Source organism: Callithrix jacchus, chromosome 10 (assembly GCF_049354715.1).
Source record: "Callithrix jacchus isolate 240 chromosome 10, calJac240_pri, whole genome shotgun sequence".
In the NCBI taxonomy this organism is placed as follows: Eukaryota; Metazoa; Chordata; class Mammalia; order Primates; family Cebidae; genus Callithrix; species Callithrix jacchus.
This window is the reverse complement of record NC_133511.1, coordinates 91,525,400-91,542,622: the sequence shown is the minus strand read 5'-3', so window position 1 is coordinate 91,542,622 and position 17,223 is coordinate 91,525,400. Positions and strand designations below refer to the sequence as shown.

The following is a 17,223-nucleotide window of genomic DNA, read 5'->3' as shown; positions in this document are numbered from 1 at the left end:
GATGTCAGAGACTGGAGCTGGATGTCAGAGGAAAGCGCCTTGAGGGACAGCGTGATGGCATAACTTCGGAGAAGAAACTAGCTGAAAATGGGTGGACTTTAGAGGAAGATTACTTACCGGCATCCTCTTTTCAGCTCCCCTTCCTGCTGAGAGCCACTTCATCTGCAATAAAATTTTCGCGTTTACCAGGCTTCAATTCACTCGTGTGACCTCATTTTCCCTGGATGGCCAGACACGAGCTCAGGAGCTACGAGTGAAGATACAAAATGCTGTCGCACTGACCCTTTGCCCTCACTGGCGGCTGGAGGGCATCCGCCCCACGCGATGAGGCAAAGGGCCCACCGAGCTGTTAACACTTCAGCCATTCACGGATGGCAGCGCTGAAAGCGCGCTGTAACAGCCCTCTGGGCTTCCGGAGTACCTCAGCTGGACACCGCCTCAGGACTCACACAGCGTTCGCTCCTTCCGGCGTAAGTGGCAGCCGGTTCCAGCGCTTACGCTCTCTAGTTCCCGCCTTTCCTGCTCGCACGCTCGCTCCAGCAAGGGCTGAATAAATGAGGCCCAGTGCGGAGTCTGCGAGAAGAGGCCGGTCAGGGAAATATCCTGCTTCATCTGGGGGGCTGTCCAACATTCGTCAGAAGGGTGAGTAAATGCGGATCTGCAGGATCTGTCTCTTCACTTTTTTCCAAGACATCTTTTCCTCAGACTGTCCTCTGAGCTACGCCATTTGCAGAAAACGGGGTGTAACTTGGCCACATCTCTTCTTTCGGGTGAAAGGAACGTTGTCTTTGTTTCCCTTCACCGACGTCTAGCCGACGTGTGGGACCAGAATAAGTACTGGGGCAACTGAAGGCATCTGGTCAAGGCCCCTTCTCAGTGTAGCGTCCCCAACCGCGCATTAAGGCATCGGCCAAGGCCCCCAAACTTTTCTATGGTATCTTTCTTTTCTTCTTTCACAGTTGAAAATAGCGCCTATTTCTTCTTTTATAATCTTAGGAGTTCTGCCACAAACGGCAGAAACGTTACTAGGTTCCAGATATGGAATATAAAACAATGTGATTTCCGTTTGTTCTTAGAGGTGCGACCTCCACTCCGACCCCAACAGCTGCAGGCGCGGGTGGTGCCCTGTGGCTCCCCTCCTCGCCCCCTCCTCCCATGTCTGGGGCTCTTGGGTGTGTCTGCAGCTGCGCCCAACACCCACGCAGGGCGGGAGAGAACCCTGGCTGCCTCCTAGGTACCAGGGCAGTCTCAGGGGCCCCACACGGCCAGTTGGCCAGTGTTTCCCGCTCACTGTCCCTGCTCGCAATGCTCCCATAGAGACTTTCTACCCCTGGCTGAGGGGTCTAGCTTGGTCTAGAGGAAGGATATAATTAAAGGAACCCATTTGCATTGAGCAAGAGGTTCTTCCCCCAAGTAGCCCCGTTGCACTTAAGTTGTTTTTTTTCTTTTTTCATTTTCTATGTGAGGAGGTTTTCTTTCCTACCTTAGCACCCTGCTTTTGGTAGGGAAACAACAAAGGAGTGACCCCAAGGGCTAATAACTGCAAATTTGGCAAAACCTACCTGGGACTTAATCTAAATTAATTCATGCACCCACTGAGACACCTTTTTTTCCAAACTCAGTTCTAAACTTTGGTTGAAGCCCAAGAAAAACAAGATCTGAGGGATGGAAAGCCAGGCAATGAGCAAAGTGTAAATTGGCAGGCTAATTATTGCTGATTAAGCCCCTTCTTCATGGAAGGAAGTGATGTTCCATCGCATAGGTTAGGCCCTGGAGAACCCAAAGGTTGCCAACGGTAGCGGGGTTGGAGGTGTAGGTGAGTGTGGATAACTCCTATTCTCTAGGGACTCCCTGCTTCACAGATGCAGGCCATAATGGCACACGTGGGTGGCATCCATCTAAGGTCACTGGGACTCTGGTATAAAACCACAGAAGAAAAAAAGGGGGATGCCTATTTTCTTTCTCCTCACACCCTGAGTTTTCATTGAAGGAGGGAAAGGAAATAAGGGACGCCTATTTCCCTCTCTCTCAGAATGGGCAACTAATGCCTCCACCCATGGGGAATTCAGAGTGGTGGGCTGAGTAAATGAGGCACCACTGTCATGAGTCTTCCAAAGGGGTCAAGGAAATATTCTGCTTCATTGTACACTGAGAAAAATGTTTACAGTAAGGTTTGGAAGATTCGGGACTGGTTCATAGAGATGTTTCAAATTAAGGGAGTAGAAGTTTTCCCCATAGTGCTAACTAAAAAGACATTGCAGGCAAAATGAATAGCAGTTACAAAATGGAGTTGACAGCTATAGAACATTTTAAAAAGTGCACAGAGTTCAAACCGCAAGAGTGCAGAAATGCATTCAGTAGAATCAAGAGAAATGACATGAAGCTGAAGGCCAAGGCCATAGTACTGAGAGCCATAAGCATCATTCAAAGTGAACTAGATTTCATCCAATAGAAGATGGTACATGGTTGAAGGATTTTATACAGGAAAATGATAGCTTGAAATTTATAGTTCAACAAGATTACTTAAAATTTGTATAGAAACTATAGTTACTGCAATCAGAAAGAAATAGAGTTTAGTTCCACAAACTCTAACTCACTTTCTTTTTCTGTTTTTCATCTCTTGGTTCCAGTGCAGGGGCCGATAATAAAAATCCTTTACAAATTAAGAATAGAAACTCAATCTAAAAAGAGCATTCAATGAAAACTTACAGGTAACATTATAACTAATGGTGAAAGACAGGGTATTTTTGTTCTAAGATCTAGAACAAGGCAGGAAAGTCTCACCAATCCTATTCAACCTTGCACTGGACATCTTAGTTAATAAATTAAGGCAAGAAACATAAACGTCACATAGGAAGTAATAAAAGAGTTTCTGTTTTCAGATGACATGGTCTTTAAAAAAGGAAGAAATAAAGTGTTTCTGCTTGCAGATAGCATGTTTTTCTGTGTTAAAATAAATCTTAGGGAATAAAAAAAATTTGAAGCTTATGGAGCTAACAAGTAAGTTTACTATGTTTAGCGTGTCTATATATGGTAAAGAAAAGTACTTAGACATACCAGGCCCATGAATTGAAAGATTCAATGTTGTTAAGATGTAACTTTTCTCCTAAATGATTACAGATTCAACTCAATCTCAATCTTGATTGGCCCCCAGGCTGGAGTGCAGTGGTGTGATCTCAGCTCACTGCAATCTCTGCCTCTTGAGTTCAAGTGATTCTCCTGCCTCAGCCTCCCACATATATGGGATTACAGGTGTGCACCATGCCTGGCTATTGTGTGTGTGTGTGTGTATTTTTAGTAGAGATGAGGTTTTGCCATGTGGGCCAGGCTAGTCTCAAAGTCCTGACCTCAGGTGATATATGCCTGCCTTGGCCTCCCAGAGTGCTGGGATTAAGGGCATGAGCCACCACACCCAGCCAAAGGTATGAACTTTTAAGTTACAATCGTTATTAAAAATATTAAAACAGAACCAAATCAGTCCATATTGAGATCTGTAAGCATGACTAACCTGTGAAAGGTAAAAAATGAGAGAAACTCAGGAGACATTCATCACCTCATATAATCAAAGTTAAAACTAATTATAATTAGAAAACAAAGATAAAATCAAACATACAAACAATTATTTTCTTAGGCCCAAATTCAAGTTGTTGAACTGATTAAGTAGAAATAAACAGATGTCCATACGAACTTTCTTTCCAGAAAGATAATCTCTTCATTTTCATTGTATTTAGCAAGCTTTTTACGATTCCTATCTGCTTCAAGTCTGATCATCTTAGTCTGAAGATTATTGCACATAATTTTGCTAATGACTTGGAAATTTTCCAAGTAGCTGACAAGATATGCTAATTATTATTGACCTTAGCCTAGCAAACACACCTAATGAGGAGAAAGTGTCATCTGTTCTAGGAAAGAGATTAACTAGCAATGGGCTAAAAAGTAGGTACTCCTAACTTGCCATCATCACATGTTAAAATGAGATTTGCAAAAAATTCTTTTACACCTCTCATAAGCAGTAATGCCTTTCAGAATAATAGGCTTATTTCATATAAAGAAACTAAAGCATAAGAAAAAATTTATTCTAACTTGGAGAGTTTGTTGATTCTGGATGGAGACCTGTCATTAGGGAAAACAGAGGTAATTTACATTACCGAAGTCAAAATTTGCAATGAATTATTTATTATTTGAAACATTGATTGTGTTTCATTTTGTGCTTATGTTTAGAACAGTAATACAAACTGAAAAAGAAATTAAAGGGATAGAGGAAAACAAAAAGTCCCAGGAGATTTGCAAAGAGACTCTCAAACAAATGAGACAAAGTAGAAATAACAAAACAGAACAAAACATTTTATGAAATAACAGATGAAACAGGATTATTGAGAGAAAATTGAAAATTATAAATGGTTGAATAGGTGAAGGCAATGTGAAAGGCAGTAGACTCTGAGTGAGTGCTCCAGTAATGCAGTAATGCCTGAGTTGAAAAATGAAATGTAAACACTACCAGATTCCAGAACTTATTGGGAGTAGGCATGTAGAGAGTGATGTGGGAGGAAGTTCTGAACTATTTTATGTAGACACTAATAACTACTCTATTCACCTGGAAGAGTTGATATTTCTAGGCAACTCTCCATATGGTTCAAATATTTGATTTTCTTCCTTTGATCTGTCTGTGATTATGACAGCTAATCAAATACTCCAGGATAAAAATAGTGACTTTAGTCAACAAATATGTCTAAAACCAGTAGTGGCCCATGTGATTTCATAGCACTTTCTTATACATTCTGAAAGATAGGACAGGATTGTGAGCATATTTCACACTGAATCACCAGCCCTCTGAAGTTCCTATGTTACTAATAGATTTAATGTCGCTATTAAATTAACTAAAGTAACTAATATTTGTTTATAATTTACATTACCAAATTATAAACAAATATTAATATTCGTAGTTTTTCTCAAATATTGGTTATAAATTTCACAACAGCTCTAGTTGCTGTTATCCTAATTGTGTACCTAAGGAAATGGTGGCTCTGAAGGTGAAGTTGCTTTTCTGCAATTATGCAGGTATGCAGTGTGAAAGCCAGGTTCAAACACAGCTGGATTTACTTCTTTTACTTCAGAAATAACACTCATTTCCTTTCATCACCTCACCTCATTTGTCCTTTGCTTAATGCCATATAACCTGAACTTTACCCAAAACTGTTGCTTCAATTTTTCCTGAAGTATCATCAAAACAGAATTATCTCTTGATACTAAGGAGAAATAATTTCAGAGACACTAATAGATTTTAAATTCCTCCAATCATTTAAACATACACTGTTCCTTAAATGGCTGTAAAGTCTAACTGAAAAAAAAAAATGAAACTCTCAGACAGATAAAGGAAACTACTGCATACAGAAAATAAAAGTTTGGTGCATATCAATGATATAAGCAAGGCTTATTCTCAACCACCCTCTTTTGGTGCATTATTTAAGTTCATGACTCAGCAAAGTTATAATGACATATTAAAGAACATGTTTTGGTAGTTCCTGAATATTTAAAGCTGAATATATAGTTTTGGGATGAAAGGGCTTAGTGTATCCATAATTTTTCCCCTTTTAAACAGTAGGTTTGGCCGGGCGTGGTGGCTCACGCCTGTAATCCCAGCACTTTGGGAGGCCAAGGCGGGTGGATCACGAGGTCAAGAGATCGAAACCCCGTCTCTACTAAAAATACAAAAAATTAGCTGGGCATAGTGGCGCGTGCCTGTAATCCCAGCTACTCAGGAGGCTGAGGCAGGAGAATTGCCTGAACCCTGGAGGCGGAGGTTGCAGTGAGCCAAGATTGCACCATTGCACTCCAGCCTGGGTAACAAGAGCGAAACTCCGTCTCAAAAAAAAAAACAAAAAACAAAAAACTGTAGGTTTGTCACTTGGCACTGCTCATAATACTACTTCTTTACCATATAAATGCCAGTTGGTTTCTCTTCAGTGTATCTTAAACACCAAAAGAAGCATGTATAATATAATCCAATAACATTAGCTGCATCCCCTCCACAATTTCAACTTCATTATAATGTGGTCACCCAGTTCCTGTTTTGGCACCTGCTTTTTGAGGCAGTTCATTCCATCTTTGGAATATTCTGAGTGAAAGAAAGTTCTTTTTTATATTGAACTGAAATCCAAATGTCTACAGTTTCTATCCCTACTGACATACTCAAAACAAATCTTCTGGTAGACATTAATGATTTTTTTTCTTAGGTCTTATTTTGTAATTCATCTAATTATAGCAAATGAACATACAAAACAGAGAATTTAACATAAACTTATTATTAAAAGTGATAAGTTTTTTGTTTTAAGAATGTTGAAGTATTTCACAGAATCAAGGGAAAAACTGAACATCTATGGAATTTAGCAAACATGAAAACCAGGAAAGCTCCAGACTGCTGGCTGGGTAATTTTGAAGAACACTGCATTCATGCTTCCTCTTGAAGGATCTTAGCCTCCTTTGCTGTCTTAAAAAACAACAAACTTTCAGAAAAATCTTAATGAAGATGTAACCTGGGTGAGGTGCAGGGGCTCAACTCCCTCCTGGTGCTCGCCAAAGATGTGACCAAGGGATAGGAGCAGAGCTGCGGTAGTGTCCCAAAGATGCTTCCTGTTCTCCCACCCTACGTTTTTCCCATGTGCCCAGGTCCTTGACCTTTCTTAGCCCAGGAATGGGGAAGGGGTCCAGGAGGCACAGTGAACTTACCATTCGAATAAATATAACGGACCCAAAGAGTTTTACAAAGAGCAATTTATTAGGCAGAGAGAGAGAGAAAGAAAGAGGAGAGGGAGCCCCTACACTGCCAGTAGGATCCAAGGGAGGAATCCATATAGGTAAGGAGCAGTGGGTTTTTAACTTTGGAGTTATTCCCGCCCCATTTATGTACTCATCCAATGAGAGGAGTTCTTTTAAACTTCCACTGGAGTGATTGATCTTCGACTTTGATATTTGATTGGCGGTCCCGCCCACAATCAGAACCCCTTTCCTCCCAGAGCTTACTGCAGGGTTTTTGGAACAAGGAAGCTCACCTGGAATGTGCGGGAAAGACAAAGGAATTTATCTTCCTGGACGGGGATGTTGATGGAGGCATGGCGCTGGAAAATTCCTGCCTTTGAAACCACGCCCCTTGATTTCAATTCTGTTTTTGTTCAAAGTGATATATGAACTGCTTTACTCTTCCAGTGCAGATTATCGAACTTTCTTTGAAAAACTTTGAATCAAATCAAGAAAACATAAACAAAACCAAAACAGAAATCCTCTTTGATTTCTTTGCACACCCCTGTCAAAAAATCTGCAGTCAAAAAATAAAATGTGGTGTGGAAAAATTTATGAATTTTTAATACATCAGGTATCAGTCAGTGACCTGTATAAGCAGTTACAGAAAAGTGATATCCCTGTAAGTCAAAAAGTGATTATGATATATCATGAATTCCTTGGTGTCCAATTTTTCTCATTTTTCTTTCCACAAGTATAGATTGATTTTTATATGGATGGATTCTGCCCAGTAAATTTATCTGAGTCTTGTCAAAAATTTTGTTGTTAAAGTTGTCTATTTTATCCTCATTCCATCTGCTCACCTTTGCAATCTGAAGTTTTAACCTGTGATTTAGGTATTCCTTCTATTACTTTATTTTATAAAACTTTGTACATACATTTAAGTATCAAAAGAACCCTAAAGTCACCTAGTTCAAGCTATTTACTTTACATATGAAAAAACTAAGCTCCACAGAGAGTAGATGTCTTGCCCAAAGTGGTGCACTTGGGATGGGGGTCCACTTTCTGTATTAGCATTCTTTCTTCAACACCACTCTTTTATGTTACATAGTATATATGCAAAATTCAAAGCATGAAAACATAATTCACGTAATATCACTTGAATACAAACCTGTTAACCTTCAAAAAAGTGAAAATGGCCGACTACTCACCTCATCCTCATCTTCTGGCTCTGCCTTCATGAACAACTATGTTGTTCAAGCTGGAGCAAATATGATAGTTAATAGCAAAACAAAAACAAAACAAAATAAAACAAAATCCATGGCAACTTAATGAGAAACCCATGGGAAGCTTTTTATTTTCGACTGTGCCCCAGAAATTATAAAGCCAGCCCCGATGCAGTTTAAGTGGAGGACAAACATTTGAGGAATGAAGAGTCTATAGCACATGCAATAATTCAGCTTAATGATGATAGCTAAAAGCAGTTGATGCATGTACTGTAGTTTCTGACAAAACTAGAGAGTATACACACACAAAACAAACTTCAGCGTCTAACTGAAAACACAGAAGGAAAATTGGAGGACCTCCCTAGCAGTTTTTAAGTGCTTTATATTCAGTAGTAGATATGACTGAAAATCAATTCCACGACTTGAAGGTAAGTTTTTAACTGCAGCACCAGTTAAGTGTCCAGCCTGCCACACCTGATAGACTAAAGCAGATGTAGGCAAACTTCAAACTGCCCAAATCTGGTCTATCACCAGCTTTTGTAAAGAAAGTTTTTGTAAAGTAATTTTATTCATACTAAATTGCCTATTACCAGTAGTTACTTTCTAACGGTGGAGTTGAGCAGTTGTAATAAAGAACATAAGCCTGAAAAACCTAGAATTTTTATTATTTGGCCCTTTACAGAGGAAGTTTGTTGACCCTTGTTCTGAAGTGATACTGGTAAGATGGAATGAGATCCTGATTCAGCAACTGAGGACATTTGTTTAGGACATACAAGACTTAGAATTTTGAATTTCCAACTCTCTGTAAAACTTTTTTGCTAGTAAGGACGTATTCTTACAATGTCCTCTCATCCCATAATGTGAGTTGGATACCAGCATAAATCAGACCAGAAATATAAGGTCTAAACCAATAATCAATGCCATAAATTCCCCAAAATGTTGGGTATTTAGTCATTTTGAATCAGAATGATTCTGAAGAAAAATGTTATGTGAATGAATTTTAAGGATGTAAGTAGAAAGGATAAACAAGATCAAGCTAAATTTATTCCCTGATATTTAATGTGTTGATTGAAGACTTGAAATCACAGTAAAACTATCACTTTATCCCTATTGTCTTGAAGGACTTGACTTGAGAGAAGTGTGTGATGGCCTGCTTAAGGCTCACCTAGGGTATCAGCTAAGAGAAAGCACCCAGTGAGATTGGGATGATGTCCAATATGATATGGATAATATATTATGCAATCTTCCTTATAGCTGCAATACATTTTTAAGAATCAAGAAGTAGAATGGTGACCCTATCACTATTTCACCTAATATTCATTTAAGGAATTTTTTGATTTATGTTTCTATGATCTTGGTCTCAATGAATTTGAAGCCTGTGTGCCCAAAGGAGTACTGTGTCCATCAGGAGATAGTCATGGTCATATGAGCTGTTCGTGTCTCTAAACCAAGAGGCACAAATGGTGCTCACTATAGCAGCCAGAATCATTGATACCATGCAGAGCAGGGACAGAGCAGACTTTGGACTTTGTGCCAGACAATGGGGTCAAGAACGACTCTGGAACCCAGTGAATTCCTTAGGATTTAAAAAATTATATTTACTTGCCAATGGCAAAATTCAAGAGAAAGCTGTAGTATCCAAATAAGGTCACAAAAAACACGGATGCATAAATGAAGGTTTGAGTTATTCACCAACCAAAGAACTTTCTCACAAAGCTGACTTTAGGGCCTTTAGATTCTTAGTACCACTTTAGTTGTAGATGCTGTTGATTATTCACTTTTCTTTGGAAAGGGACCTTACCGATTCTCTTTCATATCCCTGCCTTTCTCTTCCCTCTGCAGCTTTCTAAGAACATAGGCATTTCTAGACTGAGTACAACATAGAAGAAAACAGAGTTAATCTGTGATGTTCTATGATTTCCTTACATCTTAGCAAGTCAGAGTGATAAACTACTAGTTTAGCCTATCTGATGTACAATCCATGAGTATTTTACTCTACTTTGTCAATGAGAAAAATTTCCTTCTACTATATTTATGTAATGACATTACTATTATATATTTTCCATTGAGAGAGATCTCTGTTTTCCCTTGTGTTTCATTTCTCTTTTTGTTTTCCTATTTTTGTAATATGTAGAAACAATTTCTAAGATGTCTTATTCTCCTAAGGTGTATTTATTGTCATTAAGAGAAATACTAAATCATGAATTTGCAAGGCACTTCAAAGTATACAAAACAAATAAGCCAAATTATTTCATGTGATTTGTCACATTAATGTTTATATCCAGCAAATATTTATAGAGGACTTATTTTGTCTCTCAGGTTATTTGTGAAAGATAGAGAGGGTTAAAAACAATTGAAATACAGTGAGAGTGAAATTAGCATATTAGCACAGAGGAAGAATACTGTATTAATCTAGCCTGGGAATCAGAAGAATTTCTTGAAATGTCTATGAGTCAAGTTTATAAGTGTTATAGTGTGAATCTTCTATGCTCAAAAGAACATAAACACCTATTTGCCATAGAGTATAGGAATCTAGACATGTGTCCAAAGAAAGGAAAGATGATTATGGTGAATGGCTACAGTTTTCTATTATACCCTGACACTTCTTAGGCCCTCCTCTGAGGTAACCATTTCTAAAATTATTATTTGTGCTCTCTTGTAATTTTACAATATCTTTGTGCACTTGAAGTATAACTTCTTGAGATGAGTAGACGTTCAACATCTGGATCCTTGGGTATACATATTTAAAATGTTTATTTTAATTCAACTTTAATTGGACTGTAGAAAGGTTTTATAAATACACAGTGATTCACATTCAAATTACCTTTTTTATTTACATTCTCTGCAAAACTGTATAAAGTTTTAACTCATTAGATGTAGATACAGATATATGATGTATGGATAGGGTTTGGGTTTGGGTTTCCCCAAACGGTGATAAATTCATATATACACAAATTCTGGAGGATAACCTCAGATAAAGTTCTAGCCATCAGTCAGTATCAACCTCTATACAAGTGAGTACGTCTTCAAAATAAATCTAGTCCCAATCACTATCTAAATGCAGCTGCATGAAACATATTTATTGAAAACTACCTGGTTCAGTCCAGTCATCCCCCAGAACCACAGGAAATAGGAAATACATATATATATATATATATATATATATATATATATGTCAATTACAAATATATATGTCAGTTACAAATATATATATATATTTGTAATTGACTTGTTCTTCAGCAAATGATAACTCAACTAGATTTCAGTACTTAGAATTTTATACCACAATAACAGCCTAAAATATGTGATATTGGCTTTGGGTCCAGGTGGCCGATTGAAGTCCAAAGAGTCTCAAGGAGAGTAGGAAAACCTAAAGAGCATCAAGAAAAATAATATTGAAAACCTCAGTGACCTTGAGGAAGTCGTTAGTGAGAGCTCAAGGGGGGAAAATGTTATAAGTCTAGAGGATAAGGGACATTTGTTATGTAATGGCAGAAATTTCCCAACACGGTCTTATGAAATAATGTCAAAAATGGGAAATGTTCCTTATGGACTTGGTGATCTAGCTAAAGAGATTTCTAGACAGAATACTTGAAAGCGCCACTTGACTTCTTTCCTCCTGCTGTGTGTAATAAAATGTGAGAAGGCAAAGATAACCTAAAAATGAACTGTTAAATAAAATGAAGCCAGGATTTAGTGGGTATAAAAATTAAACTTTCTCAATCCTAGTATCTCCTGAGAGCACAACAGCTTGAGGTTATAGATTAAATTCAAGGTTAGACAATTACATTTTTTTAAAAGACATCGTTTATGCAACTACCCATGGGAACACTTAGATTGTCAAGGATCATCTAAGGGTCTTAAGAACATGCCACACAGATCTACTCTGTTAAATAATAAAATTTAAAATAATCATTGGGATACAGTTTCACAGCAACTTCAAAGATAACTCAAGGTAGGAAATGACTAATCTTAAAAAAAAAAAAAAAGATTTGTGGTTGTGGCTTTTGACTAATTCAGCAGCCCAAATTAAGTTCATAGAAATCTTACAAAATTTTAAAAGTAATTTTTTCTGTTGTTAGCTTCTGGTAGCTATACTATCAGCTTGTACTAAAAGTACAGAGACAATAATAAAAATGAAAAGAAGCCTTTGGCCCCTTGATCTGCTGCAGCAAGAAAGCTGAACAAGGAGGTAACCTAGAAGTAAACACAAGTAATTTCTTATTAAAAAGGAAGGATGAATTAGAGGACAGAACCAAGTGGGAAGAGGGCAGAGCCAAAAACCTTGCAAAATCATTCCCAGGCAATAGGACTGACTCTTCAGGAAGAGATTGAAAACTTATACTCAGCAACATTTTAAAATTTCTGAGGATGAGTGACTGCTGTGACTGCTGTGTGAATCTGCTTCCCCCCTTATGAAATGAAAGTTATTCTATGCCTTCCTAAACATTGCATGTTGATTGTGGGGAGGAAAATAACTTGTCTCTTTAGTTCAGCGTTCTTTATATTGAAAAAAAAACCAAAACTATACTCGAAAATCACTATTATAGGAGCCATATTCCCAAAGTTCAACTAGATGTGGACCTGAAATAGACAATATCCAGCAATGAAGCTTGACTATAACTTCACAAAGAGATGTTACTTCGGGATAGGGGTCATTGGAATCAAATGAGTGTTGTTTGCGTGAAGTTGGTATGTGAATAATTTGTAACCAGAGAAACAACTCTGACAGTTTCAAAACACAGTCACCAAATTAATTGACATTTGTTCCATTGGAAGGTAGCATCTGTTTCTCCTCTCCTTGAAGCTAAACTCTCTAATTGATTGAACAATAGCAGATGCTGAAATAGATATGTAGCACAAGGAGAGTTTACAGGCCCAGGACTTAAGAATGTGACAGCTTACATTTTTTCTTTCTTGGGAGGGGGTCTCTTTAAATTCAGCTACCGTGCTGTGAGGAAGGCTAGGCTACATGTGTAGGTGTTCTGGCTGCCACAGCTATAGGTCTCAGGTACTAACCAACCTCAGTCACCAGGCAATCAGATGAAGAAAACCTTAAGCCCACCCTAAGTTCAGTCCCCTCTGCCTGCCACCACATGAGACACCTTTAATTAGAACTTCGTGGCTGAGCCCAGTCAACCTCTAGAAGAATAAAATATAATAATGACTCTAATTCCTGTTTGTTCTAGTCATTAAATTTTGGACTGATTTGCTATATAGCAATAGGAGCTCTTATTTGAGTATTTATCTCTAAAATTTGAAGTATCTTTTAAAGTATATTTTAATGATAACATAAAATTAACAATCATGAGAACAGGGTTTTACTTTTAATAAAAATTTAGATATATGGTCTGTGATAATTATACCTTCAATGCAGCTCTCATGTTCACAACTAACCGTACTAGATAGGGAGGGCTTATACATAAGACAGTTACTAGTAACTTAAAGACCATTTATTGTCTTTAATCATCCAGATATAAATTCTGTTCATTAGACCCTGCACAGTAAAGCAACTCTATGGTTGAAACAAAAAAATTGTTTCTACTTAACCTGACTATATAATTTTATGTAGAGGATATGCACCCTTCTTTTTTTTTAACCAAAGATTCCAATAGAGATTTTTCTGTTATCTCTGATTAAAACATTTAAATGTCTATAAAAAAATGAATCGTGTGCTATGAAAGTTCATGACTGATTTTATGTACAATTTCCTATTGTTCATGTATTACCTCAGTTTTTGTTGGTTAAATTGGACATTTGTAAATAATTTACCTTGATTTCTATATAAGAAATATATAATTCAGAATCAGACGGTTTATATCACATTTACTGGGTATTGTATTTTTTTTTATTTTGAGACAGAGTCTTGCTCTTGTCACCTAGGCTGGAGTGCAATGGCACAGTCTAGGCTCACTGCAACCTGTGCCTCCCGGGTTCAAGTGATTCTCTTGCCTCAGCCTCCCGAGTAGCTGGGATTATAGGTGCATGCCACCACGCCTGGCTAATTTTTGTATTTCTAGTAGAGACAGGTTTTCACTATGTTGGCCAGGCTGGTCTTGAACTTCTGACCTCATGTTCCACCTGCCTTGGCCTACCAAAGTTTTGGGATTATAGGTGTGAGCCACTGTGCCTGGCCTGAGTATTGTACTTTTAGGAAAACTTACTATTGTTTTCTTCCTTTATAAACAGATAAGATTGAAAGTAATCTATATATACATTCCTCTTATAACTCATTTTAATTTAAAAATGCTTTAGTTTTGCAGTGGACTCATCCCATATATTTTCTTATATATACCCATGTTGTATGCTTTTATATGCAAGTTTATCTTTGTATAGTTTTGAAATAGTCACAGTGGACAAAAATAATTTGTTTGAAAGAAGGCAGAACACAGGCTAGTAGCCAGATTTTGCTTTTAGCCTTGAATCCATGTGCAAGTCTACCAACTTTGGAATATAAAAAAGCAGTTTTTCCTGAATATTTCACACGATAGTTAAAACTATGTGTGAGATTAGTCATGTGAACATGCTTTGATATCAATGTGTATTTTTATAAGGTAAAAGTTTTGGCATATGCACTAGGCTAGGTGAGTGAGAATGAAGTCTCCTGTAAATTAAAAAGATGCAAAAAGGTTGATGCCTCTAAAAGACATCAAAGACAATCACTCTCAATCTTATCATTTTACAAATGAGACCTAGTGACTTTTTCAAGTTCACATTGACTATAGTCTGTGTCTCTTGATTCTTAAGACAACACCTAAAAAGTAATCACCAAGTATAGAACTACTGCGTTGAATAATGTGCTATATTTTTATTTTAATAGTTTTGATTCTGATGCAATACTCCTAGAACAGATTTTGATAATTGCCTAGCCTTTCCCATCAAGAAAACGAATCAGAGGAAGCACTGAATTTCATATGAAAGTAAAGCATATCTTCTTCAACAACGACAGCTTTAGCAGCCTTGGTTCAAATTCCATGGTGATGTCTAGATAGCCCATAAAGAGAAGAGCCTCAGAGAAGTGACAAATGATCCAGCAGCAAACATAGATCTTGTCAGAAGATGGCAGTAAAGGAGCAGAAGCAAAGAGAATCAAGGTTAGCTTCCAGGTTACATGTATTCCAGCTTCTCTTATCTCTCAGTGGAATAGAATTCAATGACTTCATATGTGTGTGTGTGTGTGTGTGTGTGTGTGTGTGTGTGTGTGTGAGTATGCATTTTGAAGTACAATTGAAAACAATATTAGAGGCAGTATGTGTTAAAAAGTAGTCCCTGTAGTTGGCACTGAGGACAAATTACAGTAAGATGTGGATAACTACAAATAGTTGGGTGATTGCTAAAAAAGATACATTAGCAACTAATGAGTAAACAGAAGTAGGTGCAGCATGCTATGGGAGTGAGAATATGTTAATAAGCCCAAGAGTCATAGGAGGTTTTCTTGGAGGAAGAGATGTTTGAACTGAGCACCAAGAGCAAAAAGAAATGAACCAGGCAACAAAAATAGTACAAAAGCTTCCTGGCAAAAAAGAACTGCATATCTAAAATGCAGAGAGAAAACAATCAGGTTATTCAGGTAGATAGCATTGGGAGTATGTATACAATAATCAGGGAACCTAATTTTTTTAGTACAAAGGAAATAGGTATATATACACATATTAATTCTTTTAATCCTCACCGTTTCCCAATTTCCTACGTTCTCATTATCTATACTTTACACCAGAGAAAATTGAAGCTGAGAAAAGTTAATTAATGTGCCAAAGGCCATGTTATTAAGAAACAGTAAAACTGACATTTGAACTGTCTTTCTGACTACACAATAGATACTCTTTACTAGCTATTGGTGTTGGAATAGTTAAATATTAATAAAATCAATTCATGCAGACAAAAGATTTTCAAATTAAGTGTTTTTATTGTCAACTATGTGTGCTCACTATGGGGAGATACAACCTTAGTTTTTATATGTTCTTCCATATTGTCAAGATTTGAAAATAATACGTGGTGAACACAGGTCAAACGGAGTATAATAAAGAATGTTCTGTAACTCTAGCTAGTTTGCATGTTCATCTGATTTAATTTTAGTTTATTTAGATAAACATTCTTTTTCATTGATATAAAAATTCAGGTCCAGAACATTGATGCCAAGAGTACATTTTGGAAACATACTAAAATTAAAAATATTATTCTAATTAGATAATAGTCTGTTCAGAAACTTTCTTTGCCTCATATAAAACTGAAGTGAATTGACATGAAATAACTGATGCACAAGTAACACATATTCTTTCCCTATGTCCATTGATGACATCATTAACCTCTCCCAATTCTCTTTGCTTCTAAGGATAAGAATGACTTTGGAATCCTTTTTAACATAGTATTCCAGGCAACACAACATATTAATCAGATAATCAAACAAATGTTTTTTTTAATGACCTAGAAAACCAGAATTTTATAAATCTGTGTTGGAGTTTCAGGGTACAAATTGTTACTTAGTAAATAATTTATAAAGAATAATTATAATGTTAATTGGCTCAATAAAAGCTTATAGAAAAATTCCTAATTGTCAGAATTAGCTGGGTGTTTCCACAGTTACCAGTATTGTTTGACACAATGGGGAATATAAGAATAGGTTTAATATATCAGTTGTTCTTGAGTTTCTTATAATCTTTCTAGATAACTCTTATTTTTTCCATCCTGTATGTAGTTCAGAAAATTCAGAAGAATGTGGCATTACAGGTACAAATGCTATATAATGTTTTGCCTTACATTTAGAGAAGCATGAGAGGAAGAAGTCATGTGAATAATGGCATTGGAAATTTTTCTAATATAACTGAGGGCTTCAAATTAAAGAATACGCTTTACAACATAGCATCTCATATATTTGTCACCTAAAGAGTTGTTGAACTATGGTCAGAGTTATCCGAAACTGATGGAAAAACAAAAAGCTTCTGCCTCCCCACTTTTTAATGGAAAACAAAATGTGTTGCATGTCACTGTGGTGAATCCAAATTCATTTACTGACAAAGGACCTGAATATTTCATCAGTACTGACAGGTAAAGATTTTAGAGCTCAAATTTGCATACATAATATAAAAACATCAATGGAAGCACTATCAAGCACAACTAGTTGGGGAAGTAAAGATGGTTGCTTTGTTCATATGTTTCCTCACTGACACTGGAAGAGAGATATCTAAGTCTGTTCAAAATATGTCCTATGCCAGTTGTAACTATATTTGCTCTCAAGTACAAATCTACACTCCTTTGCTTTGTC

General features: G+C 37.0%; 1 long non-coding RNA gene across 1 annotated transcript in view; it reads left to right on the top strand.

Annotated features, from left to right (window-relative positions):
- The first annotated feature begins 498 nt into the window (after positions 1 to 498).
- LOC118145469 (uncharacterized) overlaps positions 499 to 17,223 on the top strand; it is a 156,534-nt gene continuing 139,809 nt past the window's right edge. Inside the window, exon 1 of the long non-coding RNA XR_008475196.2 lies at positions 499 to 642. This is a non-coding gene — a long non-coding RNA (uncharacterized LOC118145469). The remainder of the gene's footprint in view (positions 643 to 17,223) is intronic.